The following is a 7,753-nucleotide window of genomic DNA, read 5'->3' as shown; positions in this document are numbered from 1 at the left end:
CTGAAAACCCACAAGGAACTGGAGAAATATTTTCCACTAGCTGCAACTAAGACCGTCCCTCCGATATTCACCCCAGTTAAGAATAATGTAGACATTAGAATGTAGACATTAGAATACAGACATTACAATGTAGACATTACAATGTAGACATTAGAATGCAGACATTAGAATGTAGACATTAGAATGTAGACATAAGAATGCAGACATGTAGACATTAGAATGCAGACATTAAATGTAGACATTAGAATGCAGACATGCAGACACTAGAATGCAGACATTAGAATGTAGACATTAGAATGCAGACATTAGAATGCAGATATTAGAATGTAGACATTAGAATGTAGACAATAGAATGTAGACATTAGAATGCAGACATTAGAATGTAGACATTAGAATGCAGACATTAGAATGCAGACATTAGAATGTAGACATTAGAATGCAGACATTAGAATGCAGACATTAGAATGTAGACATTAGAATGTAGACATTACAATGTAGACATTAGAATGCAGACATTAGAATGTAGACATTAGAATGTAGACATTAGAATGCAGATATTAGAATGCAGACATTAGAATGTAGACATTAGAATGCAGACATTAGAATGCAGACATTAGAATGTAGACATTACAATGTAGACATTAGAATGACATACTAGGCATGACATACTAGGCATTGTAAATCACTCCCTACTTAAAGGGATATTTCCAGCGGCGCTAAAAACTGCCCTGGTTAGACCCACCCTGAAGAAAAGTAACCTAGATCCTTCTGATCCCAAAAACTGTAGACCAATATCCAATCTCACTTTTCTAAGCAAAATTTTAGAAAAGGCAGCGTATAGACAGCTTCATGAATTCTTAGTCCTAAATAATAGGTATGACCCACTTCAGTCAGGTTTCCGATCATACCACAGCACAGAAACCGCTTTGCTTAAGGTAACTAATGACCTTAGGATAAATGCAGACTCGAAAAAACTCTCGATTCTTGTACTCTTAGACTTAAGTGCAGCCTTTGATACGGTAGACCACTCCATACTTATTGAGAGACTTGAAAACTGGGTTGGCCTCTCAGGTCCGGTCTTAAACTGGTTCAGGACTTACCTGGCTGACCGAGATTACTTTGTAGCCCTTGGTGACCATAAGTCAAAAAATTATAGCACAACCTGTGGAGTTCCCCAGGGGTCCATTTTAGGACCGTTGCTTTTTAGCCTATACATGCTACCCCTCAGTTCTGTTATCAAGAAGCATAGCGTTAACTACCACAGCTATGCTGACGACACTCAGCTTTATATCTCAGTAACTCCCAACGACTACAAGATGATCGACCACCTGATAGACTGTATTGCCGATATTAATATTTGGATGACACAAAACTTTCTCCAACTCAATCAAGAAAAAACAGAGGTATTGATCATTGGCGAGAAAACTGGGAGAGAGAAATTATCTGCACACTTGAAAACACTAGCTCTTAACACTAAGTGTCAGGCCAGGAATCTTGGTGTCATAATTGACCCAGATCTAAATTTTGAAACTCATATTAATAACACTATTAAAACATCCTTCTACCATCTAAGAAACATCACTAAGGTACAATCATTTCTCTCCCAGGCAGACACTGAAAAATTAATGCATGCGTTTGTTACTAGTAGGCTAGATTACTGTAATGCTCTCCTGACAGGTCTCCCCCAAAAAATGATAAATAGACTACAAATGGTTCAAAATGCTGCTGCTCGTGTCCTTACTAGGACCAAACGGAGAGCGCACATCACACCTGTCTTGAGATCACTACACTGGCTCCCTGTCAGTCATAGAATAGACTTTAAGATCCTTTTACTAGTTTATAAATCACTTCACTGTGATGCACCCAATTACATGGTGGACATGCTCAGAAAATACACACCAGCTAGACCCCTACGGTCTAGTGGCACGGAACTTTTAATAGTGCCAGAGGCTAGGACAAAGAGATTTGGAGGATCAGCTTTTAGCATATATGCTCCTAGATTGTGGAACACCCTACCTGAGGGCCTGAGGTTGTCTAAAACTCAGGACATTTTTAAGCGTGACCTCAAAACCTACTTATTCAATGTCGCCTTTTGATACTAAGGGAGACATTGGACATTATAGAACTAGGATCACTAGGCCATTACACCATACTCGTGTTTTTGAGATTTGTGTTGACAGGAAAATGGACCCGGGTGCTGATGAGGCACTGTCAGCTCCAAATAGCACCTAGAGCAGTACTGGAACCGGTACAAGGGTGTACCAGGACCACCATCAGGTTGTATTGCTGTCATCTTTATTGTCTCTATTGTGTTGTTGCATCATAACTGTGCTTAAGTTTCTCTTTTGGCAGGACCTGTGACCATACTGGATACAGAACGATGCAAATACAACACAAAATGTATGGACAGTGTGTACGCCGATAATATGCAAGGAATTTTTCCTGGATACATGGTGTACAGGTTTTTGCCCTTGCTTGCTTGCTTTGTGCCGGTGGTCCTGGCCTCCCCTGGGGGACCGCTGGGTACTGGTAAGCAAACTGGCTAGTAGTCGCTCTATTGGTAGAGGGCTGCAAGGGAATTTTTCCTGGCTACATAGTATACAGGTTTTTTACTTTTGCCTGCTCGCGGCTCTGTCAGTATTGATTGATTGATTGACTGATTGACTGAACATTTTCATTGTGTGAAGCGCATTGAGTTGCATCTTGTAAGAAATGCGCTATACAAATAAAATTTGATTTGATTTGATTTGATTTAGAATGCAGACATTAGAATGTAGACATTACAATGTAGACATTACAATGTAGACATTAGAATGCAGACATTAGAATGTAGACATTAGAATGCAGACATTAGAATGCAGACATTAGAATGCAGACATTAGAATGTAGACATTAGACACAGGTTGAGAAACTCTACCAGAGAACTGGGTTGGCTCTTGCCCTCTAGTCTCCCTGATAGCCCCATTGAAGTAGTATTGGCCACTGCTGACGACATAACCGATTGGAAGGAATCCCTAACCTATGTCCATGCCAGAGGTAGAGCTAAGAGAGCCGTCTCACTTGACCTATACCAGGATTCCCCCATTTACGTTGACGCAAGAGGTATCCCAAGAGGGGTCCCAGATAAATTAGTTGACCAGGTAGCATCAGGTTTTGAGTCCATCTTCCTGTGGATAACTCCTAATAACAATGTGGACAGAATAAACTATGTTCATTTCAATGTGCAGAGACTTAACAACATGACAAGGGATGCAGGCCTACACGAACAACTAGCCGCCACCTCCCTAATGACCTACCAAAACAGGAGAGCCCTTGACTTCCTGTTGGCGGAAAAAGGTGGAACGTGTTCCACGTTTAACCAGGAATGCTGCACCTTTATCCCTAACACAGCTCCTGATGGGTCCATATCAAGGGCCCTATCAGGATTAACAACTATGTCCATAGAATTAGCAGAGAACTCAGGTATAGATGGTCACATCTCCAATTGGTTTAGCACTATGTTTGGACAATGGAAAGAATTAATTCTGACCACCATGGTCACCCTAATCGTTGTGATCGCCATGTTTTCCCTATGCGGATGCTGTTGCATTCCCTGCATTAGGCAGCTCTGTCTAAAGACCATAGACACAGCAGTGAAACCAGAATCTGAAACTTCACCCCTTCCCTATCAAATGACCCAACTAGTCGGGGAGTGGCAACCTCTCCTCTCTCTCTCCGTTCTCTCAACAGATGATGAAACTCAGGATGAAGAAATCAATGGCCCAAACGGCATTGAAGCCTTCTACACCCCCCGTCACCTCTCCCTACCCCCATAGTCTCACACACCCGCTGGGAATAAGGTTAATACACACTGACATAGAACATACACCTAGTGGCGTGATGAGATCAGAAATGTGATGTGTGTAAATACCATGTGATAGAAGTCGGTAGAGAAAGATGAGAAGGTTAAGCAAAGGCTAGAAGAGAGGTTCTGTTTCTTGAGAGGTTCTGCAACTTGAAGAAAATGCTCCTGACTGAGAAGGTTTTAGATGTCTACAAAATTAACTGATTGCAAATTGTTAGAGATTTCCACAAGCTGTATGTGCAATGAAGAACGCTTACACAGACTGCAAAAACATATAATATAAATGAAACCATATTATGGCTACATTGAGGTACTATTGCTTACACAACCACTATACATCACTGTAATCATTATGCAATCACTGTGTTATGCTTATGTTTAGGACACCCAAAAGGGGGACTTATAGTACCCCCACCAGACGATGTAGCAGAGTGGTCTGGCTTTCTCTGGGCTAGAGCAGATTCGCTGGCCTTGGGCAAGCCCTGTCTGGTCTGGGGAAAGTTACGCCATTTTAGAAGTCTCATTAGTCACAATTTGGTTGACATAATAAAATAAGGTCCTATTGTTCATTTGTCTAGCACCAGCTGCTTAGTTATGATGTAACATATCTTATCAGTTTTCCTGTTTTAATATGCACATTATCAGTATTGTATCCTAAGAACACATACGACCAATGTTAAGCTAGTGTCTGGGAAAGCATCTGTAAGATACCAGGTGCTGTAAGATACTCCTTTCCGCTCTCACATCTAACACAAGACAACACTCAATTCATAGTTTAAAACATTCTGATCAAAGGCCATGAGCTCTTACATCATAGTGGCCAAAGGGGGAAAGACTCTGGGTATTGTGAAAATATAATATATTATATGTGATGATTTAAATAGTTCGAAGTCGAACCACCTTCCCTCTGATACTTCCTCAGGTTAAGGTGCTATACTCTGTACTCTTCAATAAATATACCACTTCTTGGAACAGTCAATAAAAGAACCGATTCTAACAAAACCCAGAGTTTCATTAGCTGCTAAATAATAACCTGTCTTTCTGCTGGCAATTACATTTAGCTATGAAGGTAATTATCGGAATTCCTAGGAACTTTGCTACTTACGTTAAATTCCAGAAGGCTTGTTCCGCACATCTACCCTGAAGCCCTTCATCTCCTCCAGAAAGGCCCCTGTCAGTTGGTGCTGTGAGCATGCGCCAAGGTCAACTGTAGTGACTATTTTGTCAACCAAGAGAGAATTTCAAACTAATATAAACTTACAAAAAAAACACTGATGCATCATTTCAATTAAGAAGTCAAATGTCCAGGCCAGAGCACCACGTTTACGTTGATTTATTATCCAGTTCATAGCAAACACTCATGTTCAATGGCTGCCTCTCGTGCTCTGCTAAAAAAAACAACAACAAACATTTCCTCTCCTGGTGCATCACCTGACACACACACACCTGCTACATTTATCACCTTGGCCTAGTGCCCCTAGTGGTTACAAACTAGAATAAACAAATACAAAAAATAACAAATAATAATGACAAAATAATCAAACTAATGAAATAGTTCCTACTTAAACGGATATCTGTTCTGCTGTACAAATCAACTGTAGTCCCCCCCCCAAAAAAAGAGTTTCATAATCAAATCAATAATTGTCTACTGTTTTAAATAACAATTATTGTATTGGATGAACGACTTTGTTACACTTGTTATAGTGTAGAAGTGATATAACCATTTATAATGGTTCAACAAAACTCATTTTGATAATTAGTTTAGCTTGAAAGAGAGCAGCACAAACATGCTGACAAGCTAACAACCTAACAAGCTAACAAGCTAAATACCTACAAGCTACAACCTAACAAGCTAACAAGATAACAACTAACAAGTTAACAACCTAACAAGCTAACAAGCTAACAACCTAACAAGCTAACCACCTAACAACTAACAAGCTAACAACCTAACAAGCTAACAAGCTAAATACCTACAAGCTACAACCTAACAAGCTAACAAGATAACAACTAACAAGTTAACAACCTAACAAGCTAACAAGCTAACAACCTAACAAGCTAACCACCTAACAACTAACAAGCTAACAAGCTAACAGCCTAACAAGCTAACAAGAACCCCAACCAGGTGAGGGTGACCAGGTGAGGGTGACAGCAGCCAGGTGAGGGTGACCAGGTGAGGGTGACCAGGTGAGGGTGACAGCAGCCAGGTGAGGGTGACAGCAGCCAGGTGAGGGTGACCAGGTGAGGGTGACCAGGTGAGGGTGACAGCAGCCAGGTGAGGGTGACAGCAGCCAGGTGAGGGTGACCAGGTGAGGGTGACCAGGTGAGGGTGACCAGGTGAGGGTGACAGTAGGCCCAGAACTTACTCTCATAGCCAGAACTGCTCAACGATGTTGGACTTCTGCAAACTCTGCTCTTAAAGCCTTTCCCATGGACCTCCCTGACAGCCAGCTGCTGTCCTGCTTAAAGTGCCTGAACCCTGGTGACATTCGTCAACATTAGTGCCACTCTGACACCAAATAAATAGTTCAGAAGGGCTCCGGTGTCTCTGTCAGCCCTGGGCCAGTCAGAGGGTTAGGGTCGGGTTGTGTAAGCCTGCTGGACCAGTCAGAGGGTTGGGGTGGGGTTATGTAAGTCTGCTGCCTGCTGCTCTGTGACACTGTGGTGGACACCTGCTAATCCTCCTCACATCCCACTGACATTAACAACAAAGACCCGGAGATCGTCATCTTCAAGGCTGCTGTATGATGGTCAACCTACGCAACTCTGACACCTAGGTGTGTGTGTGTGTGTGTGTGTGTGTGTGTCTGTGTGTGTCTGTCAGGAGTCGTGGGGGAGGAGGGGGGGGGCACCTGTCCTTGGTGACCATTGTCAGGTGAGGTATAAAAAGACCCTCAGAGTCAAGAAAGGCAAATGCGGAGAGACACACACAGTCTCACACACACACGGACGGAGAGACACACACAGTCTCACACACACACGGACGCCCGGCAGCAGAGAGGACAGCTCCCTGGCAGAGAAGAGACATCCTGACTGGAGAGGAACCAAGAGAGTGACACTCTGGAAGCAGGTTGGTGAACCAGACTCTGGTGCTTTGACTTTGACATATGAAATGTGGACAGATTCATTTTGACACTTGACACTTTCCTGATTTAAATGCCATTCTCCACATAACCATTGTTTACTAAATCAACTATCCACATAATTACCATTTCTTCATTCTTAACATGAATAACGAGTGTAACACTTCTATCTCATTCTGTCTTAGTCAATTTAGGAGATTCATTAAAATTCGATTGTTTCTTTTAATTTTAAATCTCAGTTTTGGTACTACTAGATCTTAGTGCTGCCTTTGACACTGTAGACCATGACATTCTAATAGATAGACTAACAACCTGGGTAGGACTTTCAGGCACTGCCCTAAACTGGTTTAGATCCTACCTACAGGACAGAAGCTACTATGTCTCCATTGGCAACTTTGTATCTGACCAAATTAAAATGACATGTCGGGTTCCCCAAGGGTCAATCCTTGGCCCCCTTCTTTTCAATCTCTACATACTTCCATTGGGACACATCATAAAAAAGAACAACATTGCCTACCACAACTATGCGGATGACCCTCAAATCTACATAGCCCTCTCACCAAACGACTATAGTCCCATTGACAATCTCTGTAATTGCATTGAGCAAACTAAACTTCAACAGCCACATAAGCTCGATAACTAAATCAGCCTACTATCACCTGAAAAACATAACAAGAATGAGAGGCTTCATGTCCAAGCAAGACCTTGAAAAACTCATCCATGCATTTGTTTTGAGTAGACTTGATTATTGTAAAGGTCTACTAACAGGCCTATCTAAAGGAGCTGTTCGTAAATTGCAGCTCATACAAAAATATTTAAATCTAGGCTA

This window comes from Nansenia antarctica (assembly GCF_963989245.1).
Source record: "Nansenia antarctica genome assembly, chromosome: 3".
NCBI classification, from domain to species: Eukaryota; Metazoa; Chordata; class Actinopteri; order Argentiniformes; family Microstomatidae; genus Nansenia; species Nansenia antarctica.
This window is presented reverse-complemented; position numbering follows the sequence as displayed.